This window comes from Rhipicephalus sanguineus, chromosome 11 (genome assembly GCF_013339695.2).
Source record: "Rhipicephalus sanguineus isolate Rsan-2018 chromosome 11, BIME_Rsan_1.4, whole genome shotgun sequence".
Classification (NCBI taxonomy): domain Eukaryota; kingdom Metazoa; phylum Arthropoda; class Arachnida; order Ixodida; family Ixodidae; genus Rhipicephalus; species Rhipicephalus sanguineus.
The window spans coordinates 70,229,740-70,253,743 of record NC_051186.1 but is presented as its reverse complement, the minus strand read 5'-3'; the positions used below and the strand labels follow the sequence as shown (position 1 = coordinate 70,253,743).

Below are 24,004 nucleotides of genomic sequence, written 5' to 3'. Positions count from 1 at the left end.
TGATGCCAGTGTATAGAGAGACTTGGCGCTGAGTGAAACGCCGTCACGGTAACGGATCACGTGACTGACTGGGACGACGTTCGTGGAATCGTAACCGCAGAGTGTTATGATGTCAGGACGTAAGGCTCGTCCTTAGGTGTTTAATCTTTCAAATTGTGAACTACCAACGAAGAGATCATCACCTGGCACTCAGCAGAAATAACTACGCTGTCGAACTTTGCGTCGTGAGCTGCAGGTTTACTGAAGAAAAACACCTTGTATAGCAACAAAAAAAATTAAAATAAGAGGGCCTAATAGTTTTGTTAGTAACGGTCGCATGCAGCCAAGAGATAATAACGAATCCAAAGGAAATATACAAACAATTTGTTCTAGCTTGAAGTGCTGGAAATTTAGCCTCAAGTGAAATGAAGAATACACAAAAATGCATTGGCCAAGGGCGTAGCCAGAACTTTTTTTTCTGAGGGGGGTGGGGGTTAGGGGGAAGGGGATTTGTATGTATGCGCGTAGATATCACATACAAAATTTAAAAATGGCGGGTGAATTTAACCTCCTAAAGCCACCCCTGGCTACGCCACTGGCAGTGGTGACTTAGGCGGTAAATGCCAGTGAAATGCGTTAGCCAGGCCAGTAGTCAGGAATTTTTTTCGGGAAGGGGCACTTGCTGAAGGCCTTGACTGTTTCAGAAAAGCACATTTTCATTATTTATTTTCGGTAAAACAACCCCCTCCATCAAAATTTCAAGGGGAGGACCAGCCCCCCCGCCCCGCTCCCCTGGCTACGGGCCTAGCGTTAGCATTACACTTAATTACCTCGACTACCCATAGTTACCCTGACAGCAATCACAAGCCGGCAGTTAGACAAAACCAAGCGTCAGTCGAAAATTCGCGAACATTACGATGGCTCTCGTAGTACAGGAGCAAACATACCTTACAGGCTTCACACAAAAGTATGCACATTTATCCACAGTGCACATGTTACTGTTAATGAATTAAAAGCAAAATGCCACCGATGGGAGCCGAAGCCACAACCTAGAAGCCAGTATAAAACTGAAGGAGGCATCCTTATATATGCAGGTCTCGGAACGCGCTGTTTCTGCTGTGGTCACTGCATGCACTGCGTTTCTACAGGGGCCTATTTCGCTTCTGTGGTCGACGACCCGCTTTGCTTCTGAAGACGACGTCACCTGACCAGGCTGCATTCCATTAGACTTCTTTAATTCTTAATCAGCGGTCGTTTAACGACCTCTACGATAATCATCGCCATTAAACTGCGAAGGCCGCCGCACGTGGACAAAGCAATATCATTCCGATCCCATGCGACTGTGAGAATCCGTGTACGCGAAGCTTTCACGAGCCACAAGCAAGGCAAAACGAAACGTTACACGAGAAGGTACGCGCAGCAGATTTCGCTGATAAGGAAATCCCGTCTTTTGCAGCGCTATATACGCTATAAAAACCTGCATATCGATTGGAAATATTGATGAGCTATAAAACGGTGTTTAACAACAAGGCTCGACGTGTTCTACCTCGTTATTTGAAAGTCAACTTTGAGCGGGTGTACGTCTCGCTCCGCTCGTAGTAACCAGCGGAGCGTATGTGGAGCGTATGCGGAGCGTAGTACGAAAGAAGTGTTTTACTGAACAAGGAGCGAGAAAGACACGGACACAAGAAGGAAGAGACAGTTAAGACCATACACCTCCTGGTGTCTCAGAATAAAGGCTCCAGTCTGAGCATGCATAACATAATCGGAAGCTTTCACACTGCAACGGTTTTCTACCCGTGACAGTGGTCTAGTGGTTACGGTGCTCGACTGCTGACCCGAAAGTCGCGGGATCGAATCTCGGCCGCGGCGGCCGCATCTTCGATGAAGGCGGAAGCGCTTGAGGCCCGTGTACTTAGATTTAGGTGCACGTTGAAGAACCCACAGGTGGTCAACATTTCCGTAGCCCTCCAGTGCAGGTTCTCTCATAATGAGTATTGCTGTTTTGAGACGTTAAACCCCAACAATTGTTATCAGATTTTAGCGGTTTTTAACTGCTTCACATCTTTCTCGTTCAATTTTAGTTTTAGGGGCCGACTAAGGTGTTCTTGCGTGTTGTCATATATTATCGTTTTGAGAGCGGGATGAGGTGTTCGTGCGTGATAATTTACTTTTGGGATCAGAGTTGATTTATAAATAGGAGCAGATTCCCGAGAACACACTTTAGTTTGTAGAATAGCGTTCGTCTTGTCTTCCTGTTCATTCTCGTGTCCCTGTCTTTTGTGCTACTTGTTTCAAGATATGAATTCCAACAAACTAGCTCAAAATTAGGTTCTCGTAAGGGTTTTAGCTGGGCGATGTACCTTATTCGCTCGAAATGAGCGGAGTTACTGCGAATACCACACACAGCAACTCTAAAACGGATCGAACGACCATCAAACTAAGCGAGTCTCGGATCAGTCTCGTTCTGAAAGTCGCGTTAACTATTCTTGCTATCGATGTCAAGAAGGCAATGACCGGTAAGGCTGGCTCAAGTTTTGCCCATTTCACTCCTGTCTTCGGCGTAAATCAAACGTAAAGCGGACGTAATCCGCGTATTATACACCTTTCCGAAGTTACACCACTCATTACCGGTTACTGTATGTGATTAGTGATATGCCACAAATCACTCATCTGCGAGTAAGACTCTCGTACCGATTTTATGTCGGCTTTTCGTAAGTAGATCGCATCTCTCCGCCTCAGAAGAACCAGCGCACACGGATTTATAGAACTGCGATATCATCTCTTTTTTTTTGCTATATATACATAGTTGCGGATTTGCAAGACTTCGTTGTTCTATCTCACTGCGAGAATCTGCGTAAAATTATAGGTCATAAATCCGAACTTTGTTTCCTACAGTCGCTAAGATTCATCTTTCTGCCTCTCAAACGCAACAAACGCTGATCAATTCGACCCTACAGTTGTTAGTCGTAAAACCGTTTTCTCAGTAAGCGGCATCGGCGTTTGTTCCGAGTTATGCGGCTGCTTCTTATTAATGCGAAAGCCGTAACTGCGTCATCAAAAGCGATAACTGACCGTCAGCGTCAACACGAGTGATGCAAACAATCATCGTGCGATCACGTCACCCTATGACGTAAACGTGACGTCACACGTCGTCAAAATTTGTGACGTCATCATGACGTCACAATATGACGTTGTCTTTTAGTCAAAGGCGGGCCGATCTCGGAGGCACTGCAAATATGCAGGATCAATACTCTCGACTAAGAAGAAGAGGATGGCTGTCGAGTTCGAGTCGTCTTAGGCAAACGCATGAGACCGCGTGACTTTTAGGGGCGAAGCACCTTAGGGTCTAGGCTTGTCCGTTGTGGGGTGTCTGTGCTCACGGGCACAGCACCATGTAAAATTCTCCTAAAAAAAAGGTTTAACAATTGACTAATATCAATCATAACTGTGACAGAGCGATATAGAACACCTAGAAGCACAAACCCTTTATACTAGTCGGCGATTTCAACGTAGAAATTATGGACCTTAGGACCTAGCTTTGTCGTCGACGCTCACTGTCCGCTGTCATGGTGGTTAGAAAACCGTTGCTATAGTCGAAACATGTGTGTATGTGAACAAAAAAAAAGGTTTACAACAGACGAACAACAATCATAATTGTGACGAAACAATATAAAACACCTACAAGCACAAACCCTTTATACTAGACGGCGACTTCAACGTACACATTATGGACCTTAGGACCTAGGCTTTGTCGTCGACTCTTTATGCCACTTTATGTCACTCAGTTTACATTATACGGGGCAACGCTGGGGTAACATATGGGATACACAAAAAGGGGTTGAACAGTACACTAATATCAATCATAATTGTGACCGAGCAATATAAAACTCCTACAAGCACAAACCCTTTATAGTAGTCGGAGACTACAACGAAGACATTATGGACCTTAGGAAATATCTTCTCCCACTCGTCATCATCCACTTCGTGGAGATGCGTTCCATTTTTTTTTCGTTCCGCTTTCGGTACTGCAGAGACGGTGCCATCGTCATAGCTCCTTATCACTATCCCTTGAGAACACTTCTTTATCAATGACCGCAGATTAGCAGGTCATTGATGCGCACATCTCGCACAAGCCATAGCCCACCGCCTCCCAATCTCAGGTCTTCGCATATACCGACTCAAATAAGTACGCCCTACTCTTATCACGTTATCTCTGGACAAAGTAGCGAATCGCACCGGTATATACACAGCGCGAGCCGTCGTCTTGTCAAAACTTGCCTAAAAAGCTTAATGTTATCGACTACTGATTCTTGAAATGTAGCACCTGTCACCTCCTTAGCTCTTATCTGCCTCAATTCTTCCTCTTTACATCTTATCTGTCTTTCGAGAAGCTTGCGCACGCAGGTGCCTCTGCAATCATGTTGAGCAAGAAGTGAAGCACTTACTCATCGACCTTCTTCGAAAACGTGCGTAGTTGCGGTACAGCGTTATCTACACACGTTATCTATATATTCGCATATGCCAAGTACTCGCGTGACTTGAAAGCATTCGCGCGCATAAATATAGAGTTGGGAACAGATAATATATGGGCATGAAACTGAAAAAAAAAAACTTGCAGGATCCTTGATAAAAAAGGCCCGGTCCCTACCGGTCCATCAGTGGACGCTGTAGGGACCGGGCACAGCGACAGGTGGAACGCAAGATGAGACCTTTGAGCTTGTATAGTATGATATAGTTGTTGCGTTTTTACGTCCCAAAAACCACGGTATGTTTACGAGACACGCCGTAGTGGGGTGCTCCGCAAAATTTCGACCACCTGGGGTTCTTTGACGTGCACCTAAAGACCACGCTGCCAGGACGCAGACCGCGGACCACGGTATACTGTAGACAAACACCACAGCGCCGTGGTCAGTGTCCCTTCATCGTCCTGTCATTTAGCGCTGTTTTTTTTTTTCTGCTCGCAATCATGTATGTGCTTACGAAGGCATGTATTATAGCCTTGCATCATCTTGCTTTTCTTTTAGTCTACCTTTTTTTTCTACGTGGCGCCGTTCATCTTCTCCATCCTATCTGATTGTTAACCTTTATTTGACACTTCGCAAGACGCGAATAAACCAGTTGTGAGTTTTGCGAACCACCTGTCTAGTTGTCCTTGTCTAGTTGTCCTTGTCTCGTAGTACGAAGCGCAAGAAGAAATCAGGAACATGCTGTCACGAACCAAGCAGACCGAATGCGTACCGTACTGCCCTTGCATGGGTTGCAGAAATCGACGTCTTTCCTAACCTCCAGACCACTATCTCTGTACAACAGAGCCAATATTGACTCTGTTGACCTTTCCTGTTTTGTCTATTACAACGGAAAACGCGGCACCCTAACGAGATAACAATAATACGTGGACCCAGCACTATATCCTCGTCTCTATCTCGTCCCCCCCCCCCAGCCCCTCTTTGCAGCGTTTAGCTGCAATGATTGTTTACCGACCAGACCGACAGCGAATTCCCGTGCAACCTTGCTTTATATCGCAATGCACACATTGTCAGTTTCTGGCAACCCCAGCCCGCCTCAGCTGCACTGTGGTATCGGGATAGCAGTCTTCACCCTCACCCATTCTACACTGTCTGTCACCTCGACACTGCTTTGCTGTCTGTCTGGGCGCCGACGTGCGCCCTAGTGACATAGGGTGTGTTCCACTTCTGGAAAGCATCGTAGACGCGTGTGTACACTGACGGTTCAGAAGACAGCATCGATCCCCAGTACTCCGAGAAATAGAACACGTCTGGATGACGTCGGCGCGACATGACGCCACCTCGCGTCGACTAGAGAAAGCTAAGAAAAACAAATAGAATTGTTATTAAATGCGAAGCATTTCTTAGCGAACCTTTGGCACTTTGAGCGTTTCTATCTATCTATCTATCTATCTATCTATCTATCTAGCCGCCTACGTCTGGGTGCTCTCATGATCACCTCCTTAACTAGGTGTAGACCAAAATTGGTACTTCAGGGTAAGAAGATTTGACGAATATGACTGTCGGGTCATGACATGAATAACGCGAAAATTTTGTGGCGTACGTCGTCAAACCCTTTCCTCCATACACAAGTGGCCCATATCCGTTTGCCACTGGCCGCGGTGTACGGGTATGCGCCGCAGGTGATTGACAGTTTATATCTACCCAGGAACGGCGAGAACAGACATTCGTAACTTAAATGGGAGAGCGTTAAGAAAAACCGACATCGGCAGCGTTGACCCGACGAATGGAAAGAATGAAAATTAGGATCCCAGCAGGAATCGAACCCAAGCATTCTGCGTGGCAATCACGTATTCTACCACAGATCCACGCCAGGTATATAAACTGGTCTGGAAAAACAGCCTCTGCAGGCGTAATGTCGGTGCAACGTCAATTCTGGTTATGGTGCTGGCTATCTAATTTTGCAAGAAAGCAATAAACGCTACATGACACTCCCACGATACAGGCGTCATATCAGATTAACTTCTGTGGTTCCAGTGTTGGCTCCGCTTTTGTAGCAGTCTAATAAACATTACATTTCTATTACCATGATTCAGCAAGCTATATTGAAGCATTGCTCGACCCCGGAGGATTACATTAACGAAAGTTACGTATGATATTCACACCATCTCACCGTAAAGTGCACTTAGTCCGCCAGAGCGGCGCAGTGTCCTCTTCATTTCTTACGAGGCTGGACGATGGCCTCATGCTGACCGAGGATGATGCCAGATTGACTGACATCCGCTTTGTAGACTAGACTACGTAGGCCACATACGGGCAGTCTAGGAATACAAGCGCCATCCACTGATGTTGGTCTACGTAGCACTATCTAGGCCTACCAGCCTCGACGGCCTATATCTCACCAACGCGAAGGGTGACTTCAGGTTCCGACATGTCGCCGGCTCTATCGACACAATTTGTCGACGAAATGACCGATGCATCCACGATTTCCAATAGCTGCACTATACCCTCGTCACTACGATCACGACCTGATCCAATAACAAGTCATGACCAGCTGCTGGTGCTCACTGACCATGGTGGTGATGACCTTGTTGAAGAACTGTCAGGAACCTTTCCACACATGCACACGGGTTCGTGAAACGTGCGTTACGTTCTACGTCATAAGGACAAGCACTACATATCAGCTTAACGCTTCTGGTGTTGGTAATGCCCACGTTACCGTTGGCAGCCTTACCCAACTCTAAACAACTAGTTATATAATACATATGCGGCTCTTCAACGTATATGTATGCGTATAAATATAGTCAAGTCTTTAGCGTCACTTTGTAACGTTTCGCTCAGTAAAAAAGTTACGCCACAGTCACATTCGCGCCGCATGCTTCGCATAACATCTACTCTCACGGTACGTGGGATCTGCCGAATTTTTTTAAAAGCTTCCTTCGTGTTGGAATCTACGAAGGACTGAATATAGTTGGAAAACGGCGCTTAAACGACGAGGACCGAGAGAAGGACACACGACCGCATCGTGTGTCGTTCCTTCAAGGTCCTCGTCGTTGAAGCGCCGTTTTTACCTTTCGTTATGCACGTTATGCAACGCCAACTGGCCCAACGTCGTTCGCTTCTGAACATAGTTTACACTAAGCGCACAAGAAAACGTCTACTTGTGGGCAGACGACCATACCGGTGATATCCGAGCTATACGAGCATTCCGCTCAGCCGCCATCTTGCTTAGGCACCATCGTAGCCTGCATCGTATCTGTCTCCACTGCTGTCTTCGCCGTGCCGTCTGTTTTGCTGGCTGCGTGAGAATTGCAATGGGACTTAAGATGTCCGCTGTTCGCTTAGCTGTCTAGTTAGCCGTCTACGGTGAGTATTAGAACACACCCGTAGTAGAGTGTACTCTACCCGTAGTGGCTAAATAGCGGCCAGTTCTGCTGCTGCGGACGAGGCCACGAGTTCCATTCCTGGAGGTAATCCGCTGGCGGACGAATTAAAAGAATTCCGGCTTGCATGCACGTCAAGGGAATGCGCGGATGTTGAGTAGACCTCACGACGGCAGGGTCTATCCGCATCTCGAAAGCTCGAGGTCACGTGACCTTGGCATGAACGTCACTTATGACGTAATGCAACCATCATCATCCGCCTGACTATGCCCACTGCAGCACTGCAGGGCAAGGGACTATCTTCCATGTTTCGCAAAATCAACCCGGTCCTGTTGTTGCTGCGGCCCCGTTATCCCCGCAAACTCCTCAATCTCATCTGCCCACCTAACACTCTGCCTCCCCCTGACGCGCTTGCCTTCTCTTGAAATACAGTCTGTTACTCTAACAGTGACCAGTGCAATAATATTGCCTTCTTTATACACGCCCTACCCATGCCCATTTCTTCTTGATTTCGACGAAGATGTCCTTAACACCCGTTTGTTCTCTGTCCCGCTTCCATCCAATCACATTTGCTCATTTCCGTGACGTCACGCACTTTTCGAGTGTTTCAGACTGTTGGTCAACCCGTGCAGACACATGTTCGTGTCGCTGGTTTGAAGTCGAAAACTTGAACGTCCTGGCAAGTTTCATCGGAGATTCTGACAAGGACATATTTTAGGTAGAAACGACGACCCTTTAGTTTTCGATATGCGTTGTATTTACACCAGCACAGGAAGAGCACTTAAGGATCGAAAGGAAACCAGCTTGCACGACTCTCTTACATAGGTGATTGACAAGCGCGACGCGGTTTTGAAGGCGGAGCTTGTAGTCATTCTTAGGTTGGAACCGACTATAGTTGGTACGGCAACATTTTTTTTTTAAGGCAGGTCAAGCGCACAACAATGGCGGACAGCGAATATGTGTGTCTTCTTTTCAATATCCTTGTTGCTTTTTCTTTTGTTTTCATTCTTGCGCCAAGTCTGCCTTAAAGAGCTATGATTTGTATTCAAGCACATCCGCGCGAGCCAGAGAGTGAACACGAGGCTAGCCACTGAACAAGGACGACGATTGGTACACAGAGACGCCGGCGACGACGTACACAGAGGGTGCTCACAATATATAAGAACCAGTCGGAACTAGTTCTTACACGAATAAACAAGTGGGTTTTACCTGCCAAGAAATAGAGAGAGAGCGAGTTTATCGAAAGAAAAAAGAGAGGTCAACCTGTGCTACTATGCTCTGGTCCAATACTCTGAGCACGTGAAGAGGAAAGAGCACAAAAATGTGATGAAAGATGATGATCAGAAGGACAGGAGGCCTATACAGAAGGACAGTTAGGACTATCAAAATTCCGTGAGGCACAGTGATTCACTTAAAGTCTGGCATCCAGTCCAGTACAACCCCTCCTCCTTCTCCATAAGAAAAAATTTGTGCAGCTTGCACTATGTCGCGCAAGGCTATAATAGTTCACAGTAAAGCTGATGGGCACCTAGCTGGTCCTGGCTTGGCTAGGCTTTTACCCTCTCACCTCTGTCTTTCCCAACCCTTGCTCTACTATACTATACTATACTATACTATACTATACTATACTATACTATACTATACTATACTATACTATACTATACTATACATGGCTATGCTTGCTCTCTCTTTTTTCTATCTCTTTTTTTTGTCTGTTTCTTTCTATCTCTTTATCTCTCGGTTTATTTCTTTCGCTGTCTTTCTATCTTTTTCTTTCTTTCTTCCATTTCTTTCTTTCTCTTTCTCTCTCTCTCTCTGTACTCGTTCGTTCACCTATCAGTGTATGCATCCTATGCCGGACAAATCGGAGCACGTGTTTTAGAAGCGAAGCAGAAGAGGACGAAGAGGACGAGGACGAAAAAGAGGACGAAGATAGCGCGTACCGGTTCATGATGATGATAATTTTCTTTCTACCCCACGTGGCAAACCTCGAGCATAACAGCTCTGCTATTTTTTTTTAAAGCTATAACTGCAACTTCTTCCCATGCAACATTATTAATAACGATTGGCGCCTTCGTTAGGGGACTCCGTAATAATACTAAGCACCAGGGGTTTTTCAACGACCATCTAAACCTATGAATACAAAATCGTTTCTTCATTTCGCCCCCATGTAAATATAACCATCGCGTAAATGCAAGCTCCAGTTCTACTTAGTGAGACGCGATGCCATAGAAGCCGCTAAGCAATCGCGCAGGGTATCACAGTAAAAATCAGCGCAGAAAAAAAAAGTACCGTAGTAACTTATTTACGGTGCTCGCGGCACTTGCCTGTATGTCGAGTGGTTGAGATGGTGCGGACATTCGCTAACGTGACAACAAAAAGGTCGGAAACTGTTGTGAAAGTCCTTAAGAAGATTAGGTGAAAAGAAGGCAGCGGTGAGCGCATGGATCTTTCCTTAGGCGGTGCTTGAATAAAAAAGGATACTTAATGTAGTGTTCCGAGTCTCAGCAACAACTACAGCACCCCCCCTCCCGCCTTGTTACCGAAAGGACATTCACGAAAAGACATTCACGTCTTTTAAACCGCGCTCTGTGGCTTTGAACCTAAACATTTTCAATTGGCTTTTTGTAAAATGTAACGTGGTAAGTTTCCCCTATTCACTCACTTTTTTAATTGGCTGAAGGCCGTCGTACCTTAGGGTGGTTCGGGCTACCCCCACGTCACATTTCTTTGCTTTTCTATCGAGAGGACCACACGCACGCACGCACGCACGCACGCACGCACACACACACACACACACACACACACACACACACACCACACACACACACACACACACACACACACACACACACACACACACAGAAAATATTAACTGCCGCTAAGTTCTGCCTCCGTCTACTAAGCGACGTGTTCACCGGAGGCGTCCCGCTGCGCTATCTCAGGCAGATCCTTCATCCCTCTTCTTCTCTCGCCCCTCACCCTCACCTGCCACTTCACCTCTCACGTATTCACAGCGTGTGGCAACCGGCCACACACCGGGGGCATTCGAAGTCTCCTCTTCTCGTCTCCCTCACCTAGTTTTTCGCTTTTTTTCTTTTCAACCTTCAGTTCTTGCGACGTCTCTTGTCGCGTGAAGGCGCGCCGTGCGGCGTTGCGGTGAACTGTCGTCGACGCCGTCGCCAGTCGTCGTCGCCTCCACACAACGCCGAGGGAGACCGTCCCGGACGGTGACAAGTCGCACACACATTCGCGTGCGGCGCGCGCGGTCATCGCCTTCCACTCCCTCCTTCATCTATCTTCTTCTTCGACTTCATCGAACTGTTTATATACTTCAACCTCACTTCGTTCACTCATTCGGCACTGGAGTCCCGGGAAGTGTTCTACGGTTCATCACTTTCCGAGACTAGCAGAAGAAGAAAGTGCGATCCGATCATCGTCACTGTGAACAATACACTTCACTACCGATTGACTCCTCACTTCAAGGTTCTCCAGGGAGGTGTCCTTCGCGTTCGCCACTCTCCGAGAAGAGCTGACATCGTTCACACATACGACACTGCAGTCGTGTGCGGTGTTCTACCCTTCATAACTTTCCGAGCGAAGAAGAAAGAGAAATTGCGTCGGATCCCTGTGACTTGTACGCTTCATTGGTGATTAAGTGCTCACATCAAGTCCCTTTGGTGGTGTTCTTTGCGTTCATCACTCCCCGAGAAGAAGTGACCTTGGTCACTCACTGTTCACTGCAGTCTTGGAGAGTGTTCTACTGTTTATCACTTTCCGAGACTAGAAGGAAAACGAAGTGCCATCGGATCACCGTCGCTGTGACTTGTGTGCTTCACTGGTGATTAACTGCTGACGTCAAGCCCCTCTGGAGGTGTTCCCTGCGCTCGTCACTCTCCGAGAACAGGAAAAAAGACTACTACAGATCGCGGTGTGGCTTCACTGGCGATCACTCGTCACTACAGTCACACCTGGAAGGTGTTCTTTCTGTTCATCACTCTGCGGGGAAGGAGATAACGACTGTACATTGGTGTGACTTCACTGGTGATCACTTATCACTGCAGTCGCAAAGTCAAACCTGTAATCACCGTACGCGGGGACGACCACTCGCTGCTGTGTCTTCAGGCGCTATATCGTGACTGCTCAGTTTGGCGGTGCGTCATATTGTTCAAGCTATCAAAATAAGAACTGTTAACAAGACGGAGTAATATCGTTACACAGTTTCGCGTCACTCCAAACTGTGACACAGTGTCCTACTGACATTTTCATACGCTTTCGTTTTCAACGGTGCGGTTTCCGTAATCACACAAGTTTTGCATATACATTGCGGTGGAACTGTCGAGGCACTGCTTCGCGGAAATATCCGAATCAGTTCCCTTCCTTTCTTTTTTCTTTACTTCATTGGTGCATCGTGTGTTTGATCAAATAACTACGCGGGGATTCTCGGCGAAAACGGGCATCTACGTGGAAGTCGCAGTAGGATATTACGCAACTCCCCGACTGTCGTCGACGTCCTTTCAACAACGAGGCTATTTCGACGCAGGAACGTCATCGTCAAGTCGGGACCTCGTTTCCTCTACGCATCTGCGCTGCCCCCTGGACGCTGTTGACCGAGGATTGAGATCTGACGTTTAAGGTGAGTGGAGTTACCTCTTTTACTTTATTTTTTTTTCTGAAGGTATATATACGGTCTTAGCTAGCGGGAATTGTATGAGAGTGATGAGTATGGTGTACATGTACACCTAGAGTCAGAACGTCGTTATAACGAAGCGGCTTTATATAACGAACGACTGGATACTACGAAAGTAGTAGTGAGTGTCCTTTCAAATTCCCACATAAACCTACGCATCTAAACTTTAGTCATGGTCCCGACTGATTCTCTGGGACCCTTGTGTCTGTAGTACATGCCTGCAAGTAACTAACTGTAGCCTTCAACGAATAATTAACTGAATCTGGCGATGGAACTTGTCGCACGTGTCGGCAATCTCTACGGTGCACTTGCTTAGCGAATGACGTCATCCGGCCGTGCTTGAAAGAAAAATAAGCAACCTATAGGCTGCTTATTTATAATAATATTTATATGAATATATTAATGTTTTATTTATTTATTTATTCTATAGGTACAGCTGCGCTGTGTCTAGTTTCCCGAATAAGCTTTCGGGATATACACTTATGATAAACGTTTTAGTGTGCTATGTGTTTTTTTTTCTTTAGTTCATTTTTTTACTTTGGGTAACACTTCTTTTTCGCTGCAGAACTTATAGAAAAGGAGTAGCCGAGGTAATATACACTTCAACCTCTACACAGCAAGCCAGTTGAAAAAGAACAGAACGTTTTTTGCTAGGGGGTTTTGCAGGTGATGTTTGGAAAGTGTGTATATTCGACAGGTCAGATGCCTAGAACGCCTTAGCTGTTATGACACTCCATTTATAAGGACCATGATTCTACTTTTGTTTTGCTCACTTTATAATACCGTTTTAGCCGGAGAAAATCCACAGCGCTTGCCTTCAATCCACTGGACCTACTAAACAACGTCACTTGCTCTTAGGGCATGCAAATGTGGTCATCGCCAGCTTCTACTAACATCCGAAATATATCTCCCGATGACGCCATTACTTAAGTGTGCGTTCGCGCTTGTTATCATTTCGTATATCTTCTAATCTCGCAATGCTTATCGCGCTCCGTCGCCGACAACTTTCGCAATAATTACAACATTATTTGTTTACGCACCTACTTACGAGCGCGTAGGTGCATCGAGTTGTTTTTCTTCGTTGCTTTTCTAAGTCGAACACGCGAATTTTTCTTTTTTTGCCTACTATGCACGCTTCCATAAACTTCCTTTTTTTTATTGACACTAAGAAATAGGAGTCGGCCTTTTGGTTGCGCCAGCTACTCCTTGTCGCTTTGCGTACAAGACAAAAATGAACACGAGACAAATCGAAAACAACAACGTCATCGCAAATTACAGCACACGGCATGACACCAACACACGTGTTCACAAAAAGAGAGAGAGAGAGAGACAAAGAAAACATCTTACACTTCACTTGTTCGTTCAGCCGATCCCGATCTCGGACATATCATTAGTGAATGCTGCTAACCAATGGCCAAAAGAGCACTTGAGAACGAAATAATTTCTGAGTTCACTGCCACGTGTGTAGATGATTTTGTTTTTTATTCATGGACACCGTTATCTTGAGCCGTTAAGTGAATGTCTTCTCAGATTTGTATGTCGTGACGTCAAATCAATAATTAAGGTCACTAGAAGTCTTATGCACCAACCCAGCAGTGTCCGTGCGTATGAGTCTACGGTAGCACTGTTCGTTTAGCTGTTACAGATTTGAAACGGCCACCGGCGTAGCAAAAGAGGAGGGGGGTTGGGGGGGGGGGGGGGTTCACCGGCTTAATGCTCGTGTTCGCAGCCTTTCGGACACAGTCCATTTTAATAGACGGCCCCACGTACGCATGCTAATGCAAAACAGGCGTTTGAAGTAGATGAGACAAGGAAAAGGCTACTAAATAAAAGGCAGAGAACTATAAGTAATTTAAGCTGGCAATAGAGGCGATAAAAGGTGCCATTGAATGCAGAAACAGGAATTTCGGTGATTCATTTCGCAGGAAAAGTACCGTATTTACTCGAATGTAACGCGAGGTTTTTTTTTTTTTCAGATTTTTGCTACCTAAAGTCGACCCTCGCGTTACAAATCGAATATCGAAATAACTATTCTTTTTTTTTTTCTTCCTGGACGCAATAAAAAGTCAACCCTCGTGTTATACAATCGTGGCCGCACTACAATCGAGTAAATACGGTGATAACTATATTAAATAGAGAACACGGCCATTCAAAAAACTCGAAATAAAGAAAGCAAACGAAACGGTAAAACGAAAAGCTGACGAGTCTACAACGTTCATATCAGGGCGACTGAGCAGCATGCAAATACAATATTTTTAAACTCAAACTGTGATTTATGCAAGGAGCGTAAAAACAAGCAAACCTTTTTTTTCCTGTTGTTGTTGTTGTTATTTACAGCGCTACAAACATTCCGCTGCCGCTTTTATTTTAAAATAAACTACCATATTTTTTTTAACGGAACGATATCATAGCGTCTACTTGCACATGGTTTACTACTTGCACGTGGTTTCGCACTCTCGTATAGGCGATTCATGTGGCAGAAATAAACAAAACAACTTAGAATGCATAAGCTTTGGAGTGGTTTAACCCTAATGAAAAAGTTCATACTTTTCCTTCTTCAGCTTGCTCAATTCCAGCTGTACCCGATTGGAACGTCGATTCTAAAGCGGATGCGTTATACATACGTAAATGCAAATTTTCTTGGCCTCCCTTCAAGAGTGAAAAACGGATTGAAAAACTGGTTTGCAGGAGGCGATCTCGACCGCATACAGGTATACACTCACTATACGCTAGGATGGCGCACCATTAGTTAACACGGCGCTCCTACGCTCGCTGATGGTGGCTCGATGCCCACGTGCGCTTTTCCGGATGATTGGGCGCGAGGTCGTGGGTTCGACCCACTGAAGCATGGCGCCAACGTTGCGGAATACTTGTAGGAAAAGAAAATAAAGGACACGGGGGATATGCGGCGAAGGATTTGCTCGGTTTCATAAACAAAATGGTTTGACGCAGTGACACCTGGGCTACACGTAGGAATCGAAAGATGCGAAAACAAAAACAAAAAGAAAAGAAAAAGCTGGCGCTCATGCACGCGAACCGTTGACATGCGCCCCGGGGAATTAGGAGACTCCGAGAGGTTCTTCATAACTCCAATGATGAAATCAGAAGTCACCTTAGGGTGATCTAGGAGACACATTTGAGCCTGTGTGATCCAAGGACGTAACTCGCGACGAGGCAACGCTGCTGTGCCGCGTCTGAACCGACTCCGCGTGCCGACTCAGGCTTTGTCTTGATAACCCTTTGAGACGCTTTTTACAAATTTTTGTACACAACTTTTTTGCTAGTCGTGTCGACTAGTGGTTAAGAAAAAGATACATTGTGGCTTGGATGCATTGAACCTCCTGCGTAATAAACGTGTCTTCATTTAACCTCACTTCGCAGTGTATAATGTTGCATATGATCACTTTGCTGAAGGCACTACCATGTTCGACGAGTCGTTCGATGTGCCTCTTTCCGGGAGCCACGTCAGAAGTATGATTTTGCTTGGCTCGAAATGAACATAACATAACCGAAAAAAAAAATTGCACTATATCTCTAGCCTAAGATTTGGTTCTATTTATGCAAGAACAGAACATGAATGACTATACCGGACAAATACATATTCAATTACAAATTCATTAAAATTAATTACTATAAAATGCATAAATTAACGTATTCTGAAATTATTTTTCTTGCAATGGAATAAATCGCGTGCCTTGAAATAATGTTCTGCAAATTTGACGCACTTGCAGACAGTTATTCAAGATAGCGTCTTAAAAGGGTTAAAGCGAAAGCCTCAAATTCCTCCACGAAACGCGATAAGTGACTGTCGGCGGCGTCGGCGTCAACACGGGTGATGCAAAAAAAGAAAAAAATCATGCTGTGATGACCCTATGAGGTCATTATGGCGTCACAGGTTGCAAAAAATTGTGACGTCATTGTGATGTCACTGTAACGTCACATGATGACGCCATTATGACATCGTCGCTTAGTCAAATGCAGGCTGATCCCTGACGCACTGCAAGATCAGGTGAGGCGTAGAAAGCTTGCAACGTCTCCAATCCTGGGAATCAATTCAACAATATCAATACAATACAATACAATATCAATACAATACAAGGAAAAAAAGATTCACCGCCGATTACGATACTGCCCAATGCGAATTCTGAGCGCAGCGTCGTATTGGGGCGACGCCAACTCGCTTTCCGCAGTTTTGGCTTTCCGCAGTTGTAGTAGTGTAACATTCGTCACATATTGCCACAGAAACTGCCAGCGCTCGAGTGCTACGCGTTCGCTCTCTTTCGTCCTCGTTCGCTCTATCGGTCACACCGACGCCAACGGCGACGCCGCTCAACGCAGGAACAGGCGCCTGCGCTCTAAAACGCCAAGCCTGCGCGGAACGCGCAGCGCAGTCCCACCGAGAGCTGGAAGAGCGGTCTTGCTTGCTTGCTTGCTTGCTTGCTTGCTTGCTTGCTTGCTTTGATCCTTCCTTCTTGGCTCTTACCCACTACGGGGGATTGACCATGAAACCGGCGGCTAATATAAGTGGGGAAATTTAGAATTCAGACGAAGGAAAATGAACTAATCGGCCCTGTAGGGTATATAAAAAATTGAAGAATTATTAGTTTATGTGCTAATAAAAATAGGAATGTGCCAATCATATGGAATACAATGAGCTAGCGCGAGGAAGTCGAATGTACCACATTTTGAGAATAATTAACAAGGAATTCTTCTTGTGTCAGAAATTCGCATACGGCTAAGCAAACGTTGCTGTTGCTTTCTATAGAGCGCGTTCTAAACTCTTTTTTTTTTTTTTTTGTGAAGTAGGACAACACCCACTACGCCATTATTCGTCTTTCTGCGGATAAGCGAGGTACCCGCTACACATCTGTGATGTGTTACGTGCACCTTGTTGATGCTGCATGTGGCTGATGACCATGAAGAATTATGGCTGAGCACTTTGCAGTGGGTGGGAAGCATTAAACCACGCACTCGCTGCGCAATTAGCATTGTGTGATGACTGGTTGTCATTTGACTCTTCCGCCACGCTATATTACATAGGTTAACGCGATTCCTATAGCCCGACATGACGCCTGTATAGAGTCTTTTTGCAAATGAGTTTCAAGCACCAGCGTGGCTCTGTGGTAGAATAATCGACTGCCGCGCAGAGGGCCCGTGTTCAGATACCATTCGATCCTGCGTATTCTTTTCTTTCCTCATTTCATTTTTCCTATTTCGCGAGATAGTGGTTACGGAGAGCGGCGGCGGCGGCGGACAGGTACCCCACTGCCGTTGTGATCTGATAAGAGTTTTCGCTGTAAGAAGCGATGGACGGCAGGCGGCAAGAGAGCGGTATTGCGCACAGAATCTTTCGAGACGTTGCATGCTTTTACCGGAGGGCAAAGCGGCTATCGGCAGGAGAGTTCAACGACTCCCGACTGCCTTCCTAAGAGACACAAAGAGCTGCTTACACGTGCTACTCGTGATACATCCATGATATGAGGCTCATCGAGCTCTGCTGACTTTTATGAGCCAAACGGTTCTGGCCACCCGGTTATAGACTTTTGATGAAGCAGCACACAAAAGGACAAAATTTCACGCACACATAAGATGACACAGACGCAAGCGTTTGTGTCATTTTATGTGTGCGTGAAATTTTGTTCTTTCGTGCGCAGCTCCATCAAATATCTTGACTCACCAACTAGCCCATGAGTACATATTAAGTACGTTTATATACCTGTTTTTTTCGTGTGTTTACGTATTTTTGCCCGAATCTTCGTCATTTTTTTTTTTAATTTCCAACTTCTTTCCTCTTTCTCTTCCCTCCCTCAAGATGGCAGTTGCCAGCTTGCTCGCCTTGTGTATCTGTGTATGCAAATCAAATAGTAATAATATAATAATAATAATAATAATAATAATAATAATAATAATAATAATAATAATAATAATAATAATAATAATAATAATAATGAGAGGCTCAAGCTGGACAGTTGCCTGCTATGTGTGCCAAGCTAACTTCGCTTCTTTAACACAATAATCATCGCCGCCTTGAACCCTTCCTGATTTCGCTGTGGCGATTTCGCGAAGCCCACTTTTTTCACTTCGATTCCGAACACCTGTCGCGCACGCGGGAATGTCTGGCGCGAGAACTCGGCGGCAATATTTAATCATTCTAGTGCGATTTCTAGTCAGCCGCTACCGCAATCACCGCTATTATCCTCAACTAAAAGTGTGCTATAACAAGAAAGTTAATTTTCGTGCCTGCCTACACACCCCTTCAACGCGAGGGCGTCATATGGAACAACCTAACATCACTTATGCGCTCTTAAAGTTAAAATTTTAACGTGCAGAGTCGTGGAGTGTTGGCTGTCTGCAGTTTTAATAGCAACTGTTCACTACATACTACTACTCAGGCCCGTAGCCAGCCCCCCCCCCCCCCCCGAAATTTTTATTATATATGGTGTTTTACCGAAAATAAATAATGAAAATAGGCGTTTTTCTCAAATAGTCAAGGCTTTCAGCAAGTGGGCTCCCACTCGAAAAAAATTCCTGGCTACGGGCCTGCTACTACTACTACTACTACTACTACTACTACTACTACTACTACTACTACTACTACTACTACTTCTTCACTTCTTCTTCTTTCTCTTTGACAGCACTTGAACCTTTTCTGTTCACACTAAGCGCGCTGTTATGCGGGGTCTTGCCCCGCCACGGTGGTCTAGTGGTTATGGCGCTCGGCTGCTGACCCGAAGGTCGCGGGATCGAATCCCGGCCGCGGCGGCTGCATTTTCGATGGAGGCGAAAATGTTTGAGGCCCGTCCCGGCAAAGCATATGACTCTCCTAGTCACATATTTTTTATTTGCTTGATAAGCATGCTCATGAACTACTCAGGCGTGACTGGCCTCAATCATTTTTGCTTTTTTTTTTGCCTGGGCACCCCGTGCGGTCACCGTGTGTTAAAACATAACCGTGGAACAAAACCTGTATATTTCATAATCGGCGTCCACATTTTAGTCATTCAGGACATGAGCATCGATATGGTTCTGACGTCACATCCCCTTCAGAAACGACCCGTGCATGAGATATGGGAAAGGCCTCCTTTCAAATGGCAGGGTTAGCTGACATTTCTTTTTTCTTCGTTCAAACGTATTCAGACAGCGCGAGTCAAAGGCTTTTTTCTGTCACGCAAGCACTGTATCGAGGCATTCAGCAGATTATTTGCCCGTTACCCAACGGTGCTCTCTCTAATCACTTTCGGCCTTGCAGAATGTAATCTCATCTTCCCAATCATCCCTGCCTCGACTGCAGTATATGTACTCCGCCATCTTTTCAAAACGTGATTAACTTTCACCTCCAGATTCCTTTTTCAACAGCATATGCGTACGCTGCTACGTGTACCTCGGTTGGGAAACGGCTCATGTTTTTTCAAACCTGGCCTTGTAATCTATGCTCTCTTAGAGACTATTATTTGCTGTGCAGCGTCGGCCGCGATCCAGCTGCGAGATCTCTATTTTTTTGCTCAATGTTATCATTTTGTTTGCCTTTCCGCGTGTTTTTGAGCGGCCAGCGTAGATTAGTTATTGAACGAAGCGAGAGAGGAGAGAGGAGGAAAAGAGACGCATAAATAAAGACGCACATGTTTTGGTACGACACGTGTTTATACCGACTTCATAATGATGATATCTGGGGTTTAACGTCCCAAAACCACGATATGATTATGAGAGACGCCGTAGTGGAGGGCTCCGGAAATTTCGACCACCTGGGGTTCTTTAACGTGCACCTACATCTAAGTACACGGGCCTCGAACATTTTCGCCTCCACCGAAAACGCAGCCGCCGCGGCCGGGATTCGATCCCGCGACCTATTGATAACGACTTTAAAGGGACACTAAAAAGAAACAATGAATCGGTTTAGATCGATAAATTGTGCTCTGAGATCTCTAATGTCGTTAATTTCGCCATCACAGGTTTATTAATAGATGAGAAAATCAAGTTCAAAGTCTCATTTTTAAATTTCGCGCCGAAATCTTTCCGCATGACGTCACGGATTTCAAAGCGTATTTATCGTATTTTGGCGCCATTGGCTGAACAAAATTACCCCAAACTTGGTATGTTAAGTCTAAGGCCCCCTCAGAGGACAATGTACTTCATTTTTATCGATTAGGAACTACGTCTAATCTCTAGTAGGCGCCGTCAAAGCATGTGACGTCACGGCGAATGGTGCGGAAACTTCAAGGTGGCGTCGCCACCCCCATTTTGTTCTTGCGCGTTTTCTCGCTTACTAAGCGTCTTCTCGCAGCAAGCGTGGTGTTTTTGGTATCGTGAAAGAGTACTTTACTAATACAAGAAAAATAGTTTTGCCCTTAGTGTCCCTTTAATACTACGGCCAAGTCGCGAAGGAATGAACGTAGCCCAATCCTCCCACATGTGTTCGACTTGTTCGACTATTGACAATAGAGACACTGTTCTGCGGCTTCTTGAAGTGTTTGTTACTGCGCTGTTACGAGCACATCTTCTTTAGTGTCGATAAATCATTCCCACCGTAGGCCACTCGACAAGAAGCATTGTCATCGCAAGCGTGCGTGCGTGCGTGCGTGTGTGTGCGTGCGTGCGTGCGTGCGTGCGTGCGTGCGTGCAGGTACAAGACACTATACGGGTCCACAAATGCTCGTTTCTTTTTTTCATTTCCGGCTGCAATGTTTGCTTCCCGGTAGCTTCCCTCTCTCCCTTTTCTCAACGTCCTCCTCTCTCACTCCACACACAAGAATGTACCTACCGTGTCTTGCGATACAGGCGTCCGGTGCACAATCGTGTGTGTATACGAGTGGCCGACAACGGCCCCTCTGGGCGTCTGAGGAGTTCCATCTTATCACAGAACACGCTCGATTATCTCGAGTGGTCTGCGTAGGTGCGTTGTGGCGAGGGTGTCAGAGCGGATCGAGTGAGTGAGAGATAAATAGAAGGAAAGGCGAGCGGAGAACGAAACAATAAGGAACGCTGAGAACTAAAAAGAACCGCGAGTGGCACGTGCAATACCGTCGCCGTTTCCGTGTACATCGTAGTTTTGATTACGGGCTCGCTTTATACGTCATGCGTGTACGCCTGGACGTGCATAACATCCGGATACGAGATGAGCCTTCTCTCTGTTTTATTTTTTTGTTCCACTAGTTCCGTTCCAGTGGCGGCACTAGAGGGGGGGGGGGTGCCCACCTAGTCACCTAAGGGGGGGGGGGCAAAGTCTGCCCCATACTTTGACTTAATAGTGAAGGGGGGCGCTGCGATGAACCTTCGCCCCCCCCCCCCCCTGAAGGGGAACCCTGCGCACGCCTACGCCTATATCAATAACCACCCCCGCCCTCTACCCCTTCCTTAAATACTAAAGTATAACAAACCAGAGGAGCCCATCCGCCCATCTCCAGGCCACACACCGTAGCAATCCCGATTCGTGCTGTATTTGGTGCTTTACATGTGTTATAACGCTGCAGCGAACCTCGCACAGACTTAAATTTCGATCACTACAACTACAGATGTAATGTGTAGACGTCACTCTCAATGCACAGTTAGCCTATAACCCGGCTTGAGGAAATGCAAAGACGCCCGTGTACTTCGATTATGGTGCCCGTAAAAAAACCAGCCAGAATGTTTTTCCGGGGGGGGGGGGGGGGTGTTCAAGCATAAGTTATGTATGTTCGTGCGTGCGTTTGTATGTGTATATGTATATTTACACATGCAAAATTGAAAATTTTTGAGCGGGCGGGAATGGTTTAACCCCCACCACATCCCCCCCGCTCCCGGTTATGCTAGTGAAAGGAACCCTGGGTGATCTAAATTAAACCGGAGTGCCTGCCTACACTCTGCCTCATGAATGGTCACGTGGCGATTTTTAATAATTCCAATTTTCTTTTTTTAAAAATTGTGTACTCTTTCTGGATGTGTATAATAAAGTATTATTATTATTATTATTATTATTATTATTATTATTATTATTATTATTATTATTATTATTATTATTATTATTATTATTATTATTATTATTATTATTATTATTATTATTAATAAGCATCTCCTTCCCGTTTATTCATTTTGCTCTTGCCGTTCAAGTCGGGACAACATTTTTTCTGGCAACCTGGCATCCATACCTTGCCGTCACGCAGAAGTTGAACTACGCTTCGGCCTGCAATATCGGCTCGCGCTGACGTCAGAGAGGACGCCATGTTGGCGCGCTATAGAATATAGCCAGCTGACAAAACGTTAAGCTTTTTTCATCTGGCGCTCTCGCGTCTGTATTATCGCGGCGCAGTTTGTGAATGGGTTCTCAGTATCGCTCTCCGAGACGTCGAGTGGAAGCTATACGCACTCCGAGAAAAGTTTGACCCCTCTGGCGCGACTTATCGCGCCGATTCCAGCAACAATCGTGTTGCAGGTACAGCGAACGCAAGCGACTTGCCCCAGAAACCCAGTCAGACTTGAATCATTTTTTTTTCTTTCCTCTCTGGCTGAGATTGTTCGTGTGTTTCTTTTTTCTTTCTTTTTGTTTTACTCGTGCTCAGTGATTGTCTGTTTGACTTGAAAAATTGTTGGAGTAACGTCTCTTGCCTTTTTGATTTGTTCTTCAAGGCACGTGCGTGAAGAAACTGATTGATTGTTTTTCCCTTTGTTATTTTTTTTTCTATTTTACGCTCCTACATATTTACCACGCTGCCAAGATCCTGTATAATTTCGCAGTATCTATAAATAAAAATATATAAAAAATAAAATCTTACTCTCCACCCATACTGGAACGCAGCGCACTTGCGATTGCAGGGTGTCAAATGAGGAACTTATACGCAACACCAATTACGGTTACTGGTATTGCTCACCAATAACCGCAAGATGAATTTCATTGTCAATTTCACCAACAACATGTCAGCTAACGTTACCACTTGAAATTTGAAAGGAAGCCTTTCCCATGTCCCGTTTATAGGTCATTTCTTAAAGGCATTTGGAGTCAGGATTCGAGAACAGTGGATACCGATCTGCAGAGTAACCAAATCTGGGCGCCGATTCCGAAATACAGTTTTAAATGCGAAGCATTTCTTAGCGAACCTTTGGCACATTGAGCGTTTCTTTCTTTCTTTCTTTCTTTCTTTCTTTCTTTCTTTCTTTCTTTCTTTCTTTCTTTCTTTCTTTCTTTCTTTCTTTCTATCTATCTATCTATCTATCTATCTATCTATCTATCTATCTATCTATCTATCTATCTATCTATCTATCTATCCGCCTATGTCTAGGTGCTGTCGTGCCTGGGTATTTTGATCCGTCCCTTCTCGACAACCATGCTGTTGCTACGAGAGGGCAGCGTCGTACCCGGACTCCGTTTGGTAGCCTAGTCGAGTCTCCCGGGTTGAGGAACTGATGCTAGCAAGTTGGGAAAACAATAACAAGTTTACTGGCACTTTTTGTACACTCAATTTACATCGTGACAAGGTCAGAGTCAGCGACGACGAATTGGATGAGCCTGTTAC

The 24,004-nt window shown here is 45.5% G+C and overlaps 1 protein-coding gene across 1 annotated transcript in view; it reads left to right on the top strand.

Annotated features, from left to right (window-relative positions):
• The first annotated feature begins 12,253 nt into the window (after positions 1-12,253).
• Positions 12,254-24,004, top strand: part of LOC119374087 (sodium/hydrogen exchanger 10-like) — a 122,981-nt gene continuing 111,230 nt past the window's right edge. The window contains 1 exon segment of the mRNA XM_049410898.1: positions 12,254-12,467. The gene's annotated coding sequence lies outside the window, so the exon portion shown is untranslated.